Source organism: Arachis stenosperma, chromosome 6, assembly GCF_014773155.1.
Source record: "Arachis stenosperma cultivar V10309 chromosome 6, arast.V10309.gnm1.PFL2, whole genome shotgun sequence".
In the NCBI taxonomy this organism is placed as follows: Eukaryota; Viridiplantae; Streptophyta; class Magnoliopsida; order Fabales; family Fabaceae; genus Arachis; species Arachis stenosperma.
The window spans coordinates 140733911-140748205 of record NC_080382.1 but is presented as its reverse complement, the minus strand read 5'-3'; positions in this window follow the sequence as shown (position 1 = coordinate 140748205).

Below are 14295 nucleotides of genomic sequence, written 5' to 3'. Positions count from 1 at the left end.
AAGTTCATCCTCTGACTTTAGGGAACCTCAAATCCACTGACGCAGATAATTGGATTCAGGCTATGGAAGGGCGTTACAGGCACAACAGGTTCCTGAAGAGAATGGGTTGAATTTGGAACTTATCAGTTGCAAGGTGAAGCTCAGTATTGGTGGCAGGACACGACGTATCCTGCATCCTGATGGTGCTGCGATTCCTTGGGAGGTTTTCGGACAGAGTTCTATAAGAATATTTTCCTAATTCAGCCAGAAATGCCAAGGAACTTGAATTAATGCAGTTAAAGCAGGGACAGATGACTGTTGCTGAGTATACTAGTAAGTTTGAGGAATTGTGTCGCTTTTCTCGTATCTGTCAAGGTGCGCCTGAAGATTTTGCTGAATGGAAGTGTATTAAATATGAAGGAGGTCTTTGAAGTGATATTCTGAGCTTCGTTGCCCCAATGGAGATCAGGGTGTTTTTTGAATTGGTGAATAAGAGTAGGGTGGCTGAGGATTGTGTGAGGAAGGCGGCAGCAGAGAAAGGAAGTTTGAGGGTGCCTTTTCAGAGGCCTTCAGGGAGGAACTTTGCTCCGAGAGGTAGGAATTTCAAGCGTGGAGGCTTTGTTCCGCAGCAGACTTAGGATCAAGGTAATTACAGAAGGCTGAATACCAATGTTAATCAGGGAAGAAGGTTTGGGAAGCAGCCACAGCAGGATCTGAATTGTCAGAAGTGTGGAAAGTATCATCCTGGAGTTCCGTGCAGATTAGGATTTGGAGTATGCTATTCCTGTGGACAGCCCGGGCATATAGCCAGTAATTGCCCGGAGAAGAAGAAGTATGAGACTGGTAGGGTGCAGCAGCCAGGGAGAGTATACACCACTTCTACCATAGGTGCTGAGGAATCTAAGACACTTATTAGAGGTAATTGTGAAATGGCTGGTAAAATCTTAAATACTTTATTTGATTCAGGAGCAAGTCATTCATTTATTGCATTTGAAAAGGCCCATGAGTTAGGATTGAGAATGGTGGTTTTAGGTTATGATTTGAAAATATATAATGCTACTCATGAAGCTATGGTGACTAGGATAGGATGTCCACAAGTTTCCTTTCGAGTACAACAGCGTGAATTTGTGCATGATTTTATTTGTTTGCCTATGACTGGTCTTGATCTCATTTTGGGATTGGATTGGTTATCCAAGAATCATGTTTTGCTTGATTGTTCTGAGAAGTCAGTACAGTTTATGCCGGAAGGGTCAGAAGCACCGGTTGTGGTGAATAGTTACTATTTGAATTCTATGATAGTAAACTATTCAGGAACTGAATGTCAGGGTATTATGTTACTAACTGCGGGAGTATCAGGTGATGATCAGAGTTTAGAACAGATTCCGGTTGTATGTGAATTTCCAGATGTGTTTCCAGATGATATTAATGAATTTCTACCCAACCGGGAAGTGGAATTCGCAATTGAGTTGGTGCCTGGAGCCGGTCCAATTTCAATTACTCCTTATAGGATGTCACCTTTAGAATTGACTGAACTGAAAGCTCAGCTAGAAGATCTGTTGGGTAAGCATTTTATCCGACCAAGTGTTTCTCCGTGGGGAGCACCAGTGTTACTAGTAAAGAAGAAGGATGGGAGTATGCGGTTGTGTGTCGACTATCGGCAGTTGAATAAGATCACTGTGAAGAAAAAATATCCGTTGCCTAGAATCGATGATCTAATGGATCAGTTACAGGGAGTCGGTGTGTTTTCTAAGATTGATCTGCGATCCGGATATCATCAGATAAGGGTTAGAGATGAGGATATTCCGAAGACTGCTTTTAGGACGCGTTATTGCCATTATGAATATACAATAATGTCTTTTGGGTTAACTAATGCCCCGGCAGTATTTATGGATTATATGAACAAGATTTTCCGATCGTATCTGGACAAGTTTGTTATTGTCTTCATTAATGACATTCTTGTTTATTCTAAGACTGAAGAGGAACATGTTGATCACTTGCGAACTGTGCTGCAAATTCTGAGAGACAGGAAGTTGTACGCTAAGTTATCTGAATGCGAGTTCTGGAAGAGTGAGGTGAAGTTTCTCGGCCACGTGGTGAGTAAGCAGGGAATAGTTGTGGATCCTGCTAAGGTTGAAGCAGTGATGAATTGGGAGCGACCAACTTCAGTGACAGAGATCAGGAGTTTCTTAGGTTTGGCGGGGTATTATCGCAGATTCATTAAGGAATTTTCATAGCTCGCCTTACCTTTAACTAAGTTGACTAGAAAGGATACGCCTTTTGTTTGGTCTCCAGAATATGAAGAGAGCTTCCAAGCACTGAAGCACAGATTGACTACTGCACCCGTATTGGAATTGCCCGAACCAAGTGAACCGTTTGAAGTGTATTGTGATGCATCTCTGAAAGGTTTAGGGTGCGTTCTGATGCAGCACCAGAATGTTGTGGCATACGCCTCACGGCAGTTAAGGCCGCATGAAATGAACTATCCGACACACGATTTGGAACTTGCTGCTGTTGTGTTTGCTTTAAAGATTTGGAGGCACTATCTCTATGGCGTTAGGTTTCATGTTTTCTCAGATCATAAGAGTTTGAAGTATCTTTTTGAGCAGAAAGAGTTGAATATGCGTCAGAGGAGGTGGATGGAGCTTCTGAAAGATTATGATTTTGAATTGAATTATCATCCAGGAAAAGCAAACGTTGTGGCGGACGCTTTGAGTCGGAAGTCTTTATATGCAGCTTGGATGATGTTACAGGAGGAAGAGTTACTAAAGGCATTTCAAGGTTTGAATTTGGGAATTAGAGAAGAATCTAGAATCCTGTGTTTGAGTCAGTTGTAGATTTCAAGTGATTTTAAATCAGAACTTCTGAAGGCTCATCGAGACAGTGAAGCGTTACGTAAGGTATTACCAGCAATTGAACCGGGAAAACAGTGGAGAATGTCAGAAGGATAGGATGGTTTGTGGAGGTTCAAGAACCGGATTATTGTGCCAGATTTCGGAGACCTGCGACAGAGTATTTTGAAGGAAGCTCATAAGAGTGGATTCTCAATTCACCCGGGGAGTACTAAAATGTATCAGTATCTGAAAACGATGTTCTGGTGGCCATGTATGAAGAATGATGTGGCATTGTATGTATCTAAATGTTTAACGTGTCAGAAGGTTAAAATTGAGCATCAGAGACCATCAGGAACCCTTCAGCCTTTAGAGATTCCACAATGGAAATGGGAGAGTATCGCAATGGATTTTGTGATAGGTTTGCCTAGAACCCGATCTGGTTGTGATGCTATTTGGGTGGTTGTGGATCGACTGACGAAATCAGCTCACTTTCTTCCTATCCGAATAAGTTGTACAATGGAAGAATTAGCTCGAATGTATATTAAAGAGATTGTCAGGTTGTATGGCGTGCCTTCTACCATTATTTCTGACAGGGATCCTCGCTTTACATCAAGATTCTGGGGAGCTTTTCAGCGTGCATTTGGGACTCAGTTAAGTTTGAGTACTGCGTATCACCCTCAAACAGATGGTCAGTCAGAGAGAACTATTCAGACCTTGGAGGATATGCTAAGGGCTTGTGTTTTGGACCAGCCTGCGAGCTGGGATCGGTATATGCCATTAATAGAATTTGCTTATAATAATAGCTATCATGCGAGCATTGGAATGGCTCCATATGAAGCTCTGTATGGCAGAAAATGTCAATCTCCGTTGTGTTGGTATGAAACTGGAGAAAAGATTTTATTAGGGCCTGAGGTGGTAGCTGAAACGACTGAGCAGATAAAGAAAATTCGTAGTTGAATGCTTATAGCCCAAAGCCGCCAGAAGAGCTATGCTGATCAGAGGCGAAAGCCTTTGGAATTCGAAGAAGGAGAACATGTCTTTTTGAAAGTTACACCAACCACTGGAGTGGGAAGAGCTATTAAGACTAAGAAACTGAATCCCCGTTATATTGGACCCTTTGAGATTCTGAAGAGGATTGGGCCAGTGGCTTATAGAATTGCCTTACCGCCATATCTTTCGAATTTGCACGACGTGTTTCATGTGTCTCAGCTTAGGAAGTACACTCCTGACGCAAGTCATATTCTAGGACCAGAACCAATCCAAGTGAGAGAAGATCTAACACTTCCAGAAGCTCCGGTAAGAATTGATGACACCAGGGTTAAACGATTACGAGGAAGGGAAGTATCATTGGTAAAAGTAGCTTGGAGTCGAGCTGGTATCGAGGAACATACCTGGGAGCTCGAATCAAATATGCGAAAAGACTATCCATATCTCTTTTCAGGTAACTAGATTTGAATTTTGAGGGCAAAATTCTTTATTAGGTGGGTAGGATGTAAACTCCGGTTAAATTAGTAGATAATTAGTCAATAAATTAATTTTTAATAAGGAGGATTATAAATGTAAATATTATATCAAATTAGGATAGAGCTCATCAAAACGAGAATTTTGACACTAATTTCGAAAAAATCGGTCCAAGATTGGACCGAACGAGTCGAATCGGTTGAACTGGACCCGAACCGGGCTGTTGGTCCAACCGGACCAACTCATTAAAAGAAGTCGAACTCCTTTCTCTCCCTCATTTGGATGCAGCAGCGTGAAACATTCCAGGGAGGGGAGAAAGCTTCCATAAGGTTACGGTAAACTTCTGATCCCTGTAACTTCTCCGTCCGAGCTCCAATCGCCGCACCGTTTGCGGCCACGCGTTCACCGCGTCGAGCTCTACGTTTCTATCGGAACAATTTCACTGGTAACTTGTTTAATCACTCTCAGCCTTCTCTTCCCCCAATTTTCAAATTTTAAGTGGGAATGTTGAATTTCTTTGATTTCTGATGTTTTAGGATCCAATTAGCTTGAGAAAAACGTTTACTCTTGCTTATGTGAAGCTTGGGTAAGGTGAGGATACGATAATTTTATTATAATTTCATTGAATTTGAGCTTTGAGTATTAAATTGGATATATATGTGTTATGAATGTGTATTAGGTTGTGAATAAATAATTAAAGCTTGAAATTGTGAATACTGAAACTTGGAGGAAGCGGATTAGTTGAAGTTTTGAGGGCTGTGTTCTTTTAGGAAAATTGTCTTGGAATAATACTTGGGAATCAGCTAAGGTATGATTTAGGTTTCTTGCATTTAATATATAATGTTCTGTGAAAACTTAGGCTAGATGACCATAGGATAAGTTGGAATGCGGGAGTATGTTTAATGTTTAGTAATTTGTCGATGAATATATTTGGTTGAAGTTTATTGGATAATTTGTTATTAATTTTGGATGGTGAATGTTGTTATGTTAATTTGGAGAGAATTATGGTTGAATGTTATTATTGATGAACATGGTTGGTTTGGTGCTTGTTGATTAACTAATAATTTGGTGAATTATTGATTTGAGGTATCTTGTGTTAGAAGCCTAGGATTAGTGAACTATGATCCTTAGTTGAATTTTTGGTTGTTGGATTTGAATATTGTATGAGTATAATTGTTGATCTGAGGTAGATTTATTGTGGTGACTGTTATGATGATGAGGAAGGGTGTGTTGATTTGAAAAGAAAGCAGGTTTGGACCCGAAAAGGGTGGCAAAGTCCGAGTTTTAGAGGAGGTGCTGCCAAAATTTTATAAAAATTAGAGATTTTGTTTATATGATTATCTAAAAAGATTTAGATTCAAAGGTTATATGGTTTGAATTAGAGTTATTAAGAAAATAAGTATGTTTTAAGTTTGAAGTTTGATTCTTAGAAAAGAATGAATTATGTTTTGAATTGGAACTATTGATGGACGGAATGAGAGGTGTGATAACGAAGGATAAGGATTGAATATGTTTAACGTATGATGATGAATGAGATGCAATTGAGAATGATGTGGATGTTAATGAATTATAATTGAATTATTTATATGGCTTATGAATTTGAATGATCTGAGATACGAGGTTCTCTGGATAAAGTGTCGTGTCTTGCCACCACGTGTACTAGGTAGAAAACTCGATACTCTATTGACCCTACGACGTAAGTGTGACCGGGCACTATATAAATTCCCGGGAATGTTACCCCCATTGAGCAATATTGATTATTTGAGATAAAGCTATGCATAGACTCTTGGGGATGCACGTCGGGGGACAGTCTAAGGATAATTCAGACTTGTCGGGTTGGCTGGATAACTGACAGATGAGCCTCATCAGCCATAGGACAGGCATGCATCATATGCATACTATTTGAACTACTTGCTTTTGCATTAACTGGGTGTGCCTAAATGTATCTGCCATGCTAAATGTATATTTGTTACTTGCAGTACTTGTAACCTTCCTGTGCTTGCTTTATCTGTTTGTTTGTCTGTGAAATCCTAATGGAGATGGAGGTATGGAGGAATGGCAATATGAGATTTAGGTTTAAGGTTAAGTTAAATCAGGTTTACATATTCTTAGAAAACCACCTTTTATGGCTTCTGTTTAATATTTTAAGCTCTACAATCTTAGTGTCGGCGTTCTAGGATTGCCTCTGGCATTCCCAGGACCTTATATATTATGTGTGTGGCACCTTTACCATACTGAGAACCTATGGTTCTCATTCCATACTATGTTGTTGTTTTTCAGATGCAGGTCGAGAGGCATCTCGTTAGGCGTCTGGACTCTTGAAGTGGAGTGGTTACTGGGTTATTTTGTCATGTATTGTATATATTACTTGTTTTCTCTCCATATAACTTATTCTTTTTGATCCTCCTAGAGGTGTATGGAGAGGCAGGATTTTGTTTATGTATATTTGGGTTTTGGATATGTATATATATATATATATATATATATATATATATATATATATATGTATGTATATATGGGTGTATATTCTCCGGCCAGTTTTGACTTCGCAGGCTGAGTCAGGAGCTCGTTATTTTGTATCTTTGATTCTCTGTTCCTGTTTTGGGTTTCTTTACACTTGACAGCTGTAGCTTTCTTAGCATGCAAGTTAACTCATTTCTCGAGTGTTACGCTTTTATATTCGCAATTTTTATTTCCTCTATTTTTCAAGGCTCCTAGCATATTATAATTCTTCTGCTATTATAAATATACATTTTATTTTAGAGGTCGTAATACCACACCACCTCTGCTTTACGACTTAAGCGTAAAGCTTAGTGTGGTAGGGTGTTACAGGGAGTGGGGGGGGGGGGAGGAGATGCGGGGTGGGGGTAGGGGTGGGGGGAAGGGGAGACGGGGAAGGGGAGGGGGAGGGGGAGGCGGGAACGGGAGACCGGGAGGGGGAGGGTATTTTTGTTCAAAAAAAATAAAAGGGACGATTTTAATACGAAAAAACATGTTAAGGATGATTTTAAATCAAAATGTACACCCAGGACGGGTTCGATTCTGACCCTCAACGTAAGGGACCAAAACAATACTTATATCTATACATAATTAATAACCATGACATTGAGTAGGAAAAAAATTATGATGATATTAATAAAAAATAGAAAAATAGAAAAAACATTCAAAGACAAAATATTAATGATATTATAAGAGATTAATTTATATATATATATATATATATATATATATATATATATATTTGATTAATTTAGTGTTGTAAATATAATATTTTAAACTTTATTTTATCTATTTTATTATATAAAAATTAAGTTTTTACACTTAATGATGGAGCTGACCTGACATATTTTTGATAGTGTTTTTTGATTTATTTCTTTTAACTACTCATTAAATACAAGTTATTACGATAAACTAACTATATCAATTAATTGATTTGATTAGATATTTAAATATCAAATTTATTATAATTTATATCAATTTGATTTGGTAGTATTTTTTAATTAATTTATTTTAATATTATGTTAATATTTTTTAATTTACTTCTTTTAATTTATTAAACCAAAATTATTGTGTATACTAATTAATTAATTTGATTAATTTTGATTAATTTATTAGTCATTAAAATAATAAATCTATGAATAAAATAGGCAATTGAAATATTTTCAACTAATAATTAAATCAAATCAAATCATATTATATATATTGAGCTAAATTCAAATCATGTAATTAAGGACTAAATTAAAATAAGATAATTTCTTACTTATTCAAGTTGAGTGCAATAAATATAAATTATTTTTGTTAGATAATCATAGTTGTCTGGTCTACTATATATAGATGGCCACACAAAATTATAAGAATCGTCATTTTTATCGCTCTTACTATTTCAACTCTTCTTTTCTTCTTTTTTTATGTATAATTTCTTTTATGTATAAATGTACCCAAAATGAGAAAGTACGGATGAGTGTTTTATTAATTATTTGTTTGATTAATATATCTCAATTTAGATATTCTACTACTGTGGATGGAAGTTGACCTGTAACAATTTAAAATAGCCAATGTATTTGTTTATAGTATTAGATAGAAGAATATTTGTTAAAATGAATATACCCATTGTAATGAATTTTTTATTCGATTATTATATTTTTATGTCAGTCATGTAAATTCTTTGAAGGCACAAGATAATAAAATAGGTTGACTTTAATATTATTAGAAGCTAAATTTAATAGTTCAAATAAGCACTACTAATTATGTTAAAAAATTAATTTTATAATAATAATATGATTTACATATTAATTTTTTCAAGTAAATTCACTTCAAAATTAAATGTAAAAATTAGACTCAATTACGCTAAAATTTTAAAGGTAATATAGGATTTGACAACAAAATTAATGTTCATTAAGAAAATAAATTTATTTATGACTATTTCTTAATTATAAATAATAATAAGACTTATAAAAAAACATTAATGTCATTATTTTTATTAATTAAATTATAATATTAGGTAGTTGATAGTTTTATAGAGCGAAAATTATTAAGTAATTACATAAAAATTAGCAACGAACAAGCAATAAGAATTTAGAAAAAATCGATTATATAATACTAATTTCATAATTAAAATATGTCACATATCATATTCTTATATATTCTATTTATTATCTATTCTATTATATAAAAATTAGGCTTTTTCACTTAATGATGGAATTAACGTGACATGCTTATGAGAGTGTTTAGCGATTTGTTTCTTTTAACTCACTAAATATAATTTATTATGATAAATTAACTATATCAACTAATTGATTTGATTAGATATTTAAATATCACATAATTTATTATAATTTATATCCATTTGATTTGGTAGTATTTTTTAATTTATTTCTTTTATTGTTCTGTTAGTATTTTTTAATTTATTAAACCAAATTAATTATACTAATTATCTGTATTAATTAATTAACTAGATTAATTAATTAAAATAATAAATCTATAAATAAAATATGTTCTCGAGATATTTTTTTACTAATAATTAAATCAAATCAAATTATATTTATTAAGCTAAATTTAAATCATGTGAATTAAGGACTAAACTAAAATAAGATTATTTTGTACTCATTCAAATTGAACGCAATAAATAAAATTAATTTTGTTAGATAATCATGATCTTTTGGTCTTCTATATATAAATAGCCACACAAAATTATAAAAATCATCATATTTTTTAAGTTACTACATAAATATTATATTTTAGGTAATTGTATATTTTTTATGTTATTTTAAAAATTGTTATGTAATTTTAAGATCATTTAATTATGTTTATTTTTTTAAAAGCATTGTCATTATTGGAGAGTAACTAATGTTTGTAATAATCTAAAATTGAGAAATAAAAATGCAAAATATTAACATACTGAGTTTTCGAAGTATAAATCTTGAAGTAAATATATGTGATTATAATTAATGATCATAATTAAAAGTCTTTATTTTATTTCAATTTGTTCAGGACATGTTTATCTTAAATTTTATTTCTTTATTAATTAGTATTTTTTGTACATTTAATTGTCATTAATTTATATAAATTAAAATGTATAACTTTAAAAATTATATACGTGTCTAAAAAATGAAAACAATTTTTTTTGTTAGTAAAAAAATTATGTCATTTTAGCTTCTTTTTTTTTCATCATATCTTACATTTTTACTATAATTAAAAGTTAGAGATAAATTATTAAATATAAATTAGCAAAAAAATATAATACTTAATGAATTATCATAATTACATTTAAAGGTATTAAGTTATTTTCATATAATAAAAATGATATGTATAACAACCCAAATTTTTAAAATTAAATTTTATACTTTAAATTTAAAAATAAAATTTAATTTAATTATGATTTATTCTATTATTTTAAATTATCTATTAAAAACTATATTAATAATTACACTCTAAATTAATTATTATTATTATTATTATTATTATTATTTATTATTATTATTATTATTATTATTATTATTATTATTATTATTATTATTATTATTATTAGATATGAGCCTATTATGTGTATATAATAGAAAATTTCTAATGAAGCCATTTGGGAACAAAGAAAAAAAGATTGACTTATATGCATGTATATATATACATATAACCTATGTCACCTAATTAAAATCATCATTTTCCATCATATGAATCATCATCACCAACGGACGTATTAAGGGAATAAAAGAAAGAAATAGAAATATGACTTATTAGCATATATGCATATATAACTGACACATATTTCATTTTATTTATTAGCCATGACACTTAATAACATTAAACAACACAAATTATAACTTAGCACCAATTTCTTTTAAGCATTCATTCCTTTCCCACCGAACATGAAGAAAATAAAAGAAAGAAAATGAAAACGTGCCTTCGGTGCATGAATAGATATATATAAGCTTGATACCTAATGATATTTAATACCACAAAATTTCTCATCTAACACCCTTAGCCTTTAATCACCCTCATTTCCTTTCATTCATCAACATGAACTAAAGAGAAAAAAAAAGGGAGAATGCCGTGAGTGAGAAAAACGAGAAACCATGGCACCAAAAACCTTCCGAGTTCGATTTTTTACGATGCTTAACTCCAATAAAAAAATCTAATTCGATAAAAGTATTCGTATCTTCATTCTCTATATATTGGCGTTATTTTTGTCCAGTAGAAATCAATGATGATGTAGTTCTCCTGCTCTTTGAGTTTAGCCAACTAGAGTTCTAGGAGGCACAGATGATTTCTGACGCTTTTTTCTTCAACAGCTCGGTCAGAAAAATTTTTCAGAATTTTTGTTGATTTTGATTTCATACAGAGGTAGAGGGTTTTATTTTGAAATTAACTATTTTAAATTATGAATCCCATGGAAGTTTAGTGAATACTTACAAATAATTTATGATTGTTTGAAATGACTGAATGATGAGTTAATTATTGAAGAAATTATCGTATTGATAATTGTTGAATGGAGTTGGATTTGAGTTATGTTTGGAAAGTGATGAATTTGAGGGAACCCGCATGGATGGTAAAGTCCAATTTTTAAGAGGGATTCTGCCCAATTTTATGTAAAAGTAACCGAAAACGTGGTTTTATTTCAAAAATATGATTTATAAATATTGTTTGGTTTTGAATTATTACGAAAAGAGTTATTTTCAATCCGATTTATTAAGAAAAAGTATAATCTTTTAAATTCTCTCTTTTGAGAAGAGATTTTGTTTTAAGTTATGATATGAATTTGGTTTGTTAAGAAAAAGAAAGAATGAGAAAAGAACATGGCACGTGTGATTATGAAATGTTTAAAAGGTCACGAGAGGGTGACGGAAAGTAAATGGTTATGGTGCCAATGGAAAAATGTTAAGCTGTGGGCTTTATATGTGAATGATTGTGTGGGGACGTCCGTGTGTATGGAATGGCTTCCAGGAGAAAGTGGCACATGCTTCAGCTGGAGAATCAGCGCCTGCAAGTACTTGCAGAGGTCATGTTCGGCATACTTCAGCTGGAAAATCAGCGCCTGCAAGAAGTAGAAACTTGCAGAGGTTATGCCGCTGGAATGCCTTATCTGACTTGCGAGTTGGATTGCGTCGGGTGCGGGTCGAAACTGACAAATGAGCTCATTACCTGCGATAGGACTAGACACGCATCATCCTTGGTTGTACCTTTGCATTTGGTTGTGTTTACTTGTATTACTTCTCTGTGATTGTGCTGTTTGACTTGTTTGTATGTTGGTCTGGATCTCTTTCTTGAGCTATTAGTTTGTGAATAGAATGAGGTGTTTAAGAATTGATGTTGTGATTGTTAAGGATTAATTATGTGGCTGAGAAATAGTTAACATGATAAGTTTTGTGAATGAAATTTTGTTTTAAAGTCAGAAATTTAAAAGAAAGTATTTAGTTATCTAAAGTAAAATTTAAAAGTATCTTCAGGGGTTGGTAAAAATATAGTTCTCTTGGGTAAATGGATTATTTGCATTTTAATCTCTACTTTTACGGCATTCTCGTTCCCTACTGAGAACATGTGGTTTGTTCTCACCCCAAAATCTTTTACCCTTTTAGTGACATAAGTTCGAAGACTCAGTTTGAAGCTGCGGGCGATTACTAGTCTTATTTGAGTTAAGTTTATGTGTTGAGTCGTTTTCTTAGAATTCCCTCGCCTTTGTTAGTTAAGATTCTATTTTTATACAGAGGGATAGGAGTTGTATCTGAGTTTCATTTGTATTCTTTTGTACAATATTTATTATTCTTTCTAACTATGTGACTAGTATTGCTTAGAGGTCTTTGATATATGATTTTAATTAATAGAAACAAAACTTTTCGACATTTTCTTAAAAATTGAAATGCGAAATCGAACTAAAGGCTCAGTATTAAATAATAGTAAATACATAAAACAGGTAATAACGCCTCACTTTTGGTACGATCATGACGTGCTGAAAGTTAAGGTGTTACAATATGCTTCAAAAAATATTTGTATATAATTTACTAACAAATATATGAGATATTTATCATAATTTTTATTTTTAATAAAAATATCATTGTATTAAAGTGATGCATTTTAAAGATATATAAAAGATATTTTTATTAAAAAAATTACAAATACAATTTTATTTTAATTTTATCTTTAATATTTAGTTTTAATTTTACCTTTAGAGTTTCAATATGTTTCAATTATATCATTAGAGTGAACAACATTAATTATAACTAATCAATTATATTATCTGATTTGACAAAAAATAAATAAATATTAAATTATTTAATACATAATAAATAAAAAATAAAATAAATGAATTTAATTTAAATTATTGTCTATATCTAGAAATCAGAATGTGCTTTTATGTATTTTGATTAATAGTTTTTAAAAGAATTACTATTTTATTTACTAACATTTTAAATTTTTTATAATATTTTTATAAAACTTGATTAATAGGTTATTTTTCACAATGTTTTTCTTGAATTTTTTTAACAAAAATATATTTTAATTTTTGTCTTTCATCTTTTATATTTATTTATTATACTAATTTTTTTACAATATATTTTTATCAACTACATACATTATTTTTATGTCTTTTTTTACTTTTTTAATTATTTTATTACCTTATTTTTAATTATTTATTTTAGAGATAAGTATTATTTTGGTCCCTCACATTGAGGGTCGAAATTGAACCCATCCCTGATCTAATTTTCGATTTAGAATCGTTCTTAACGTTTTTTTTCGTATTAAAATCGTCTTTTTTATTTTTTTGGACGAAAATACCCCCTCCTTTTCCCCTTTTCCCCTCCCCATTCCCCCTTCCCGCCACCCCCTTCCCCCCACCCCCTCCCCATTCCCCTACCCCATCAACCCCTCCCCCTCCTCCTCCCCCTTCCCGCTCTCCCCTTTCCCCTACCCCGTCACCCCCACCCCCCCCCCCCTCCCCCTTCCCCCACCCCGTTTTCTTTGTTTTTATTTTATTTTATAATTTTTTTATTTTAGGAGTAGTTTAGGAATAAATTAAAAAATTTTATTAAAAAGAACGATTTTAAATTCAAATATGACTTTAAGGATGATTTTAAATCAAAATATACATCAGGGACGGATTCGATTCCAACCCTCAACGTGAGGGACCAAAATAATACTTATCCCTTTATTTTACTTTCACTCCTCATATGTTTATTGTATTTTACTTCATTTTAGTATCAATTTCTTAATTAACTTTCAATTATATAAAAGTCAATAGTTTCTTTCAAAACATAATTAAATATGTTATCTATTATATACAATCATTAGGATAAATAAACAAATATAAATTGAATATATAACTTAATTTTAATTTAAACTAAAAACTAAATAAATTGTCAGAAAAATAGCAACTAATTTTGTTTTTAATTTCTCTATAATTTATTTAAAGGTAAAAATCTCTCTATAATCACTAACATCACCGATAACAAAATTATAAGTCTCTATAAAATAAAAAATATATAAAATAAATAACATATATATAATTTTAAAGTTATTAATCATAGACTTTGGACAA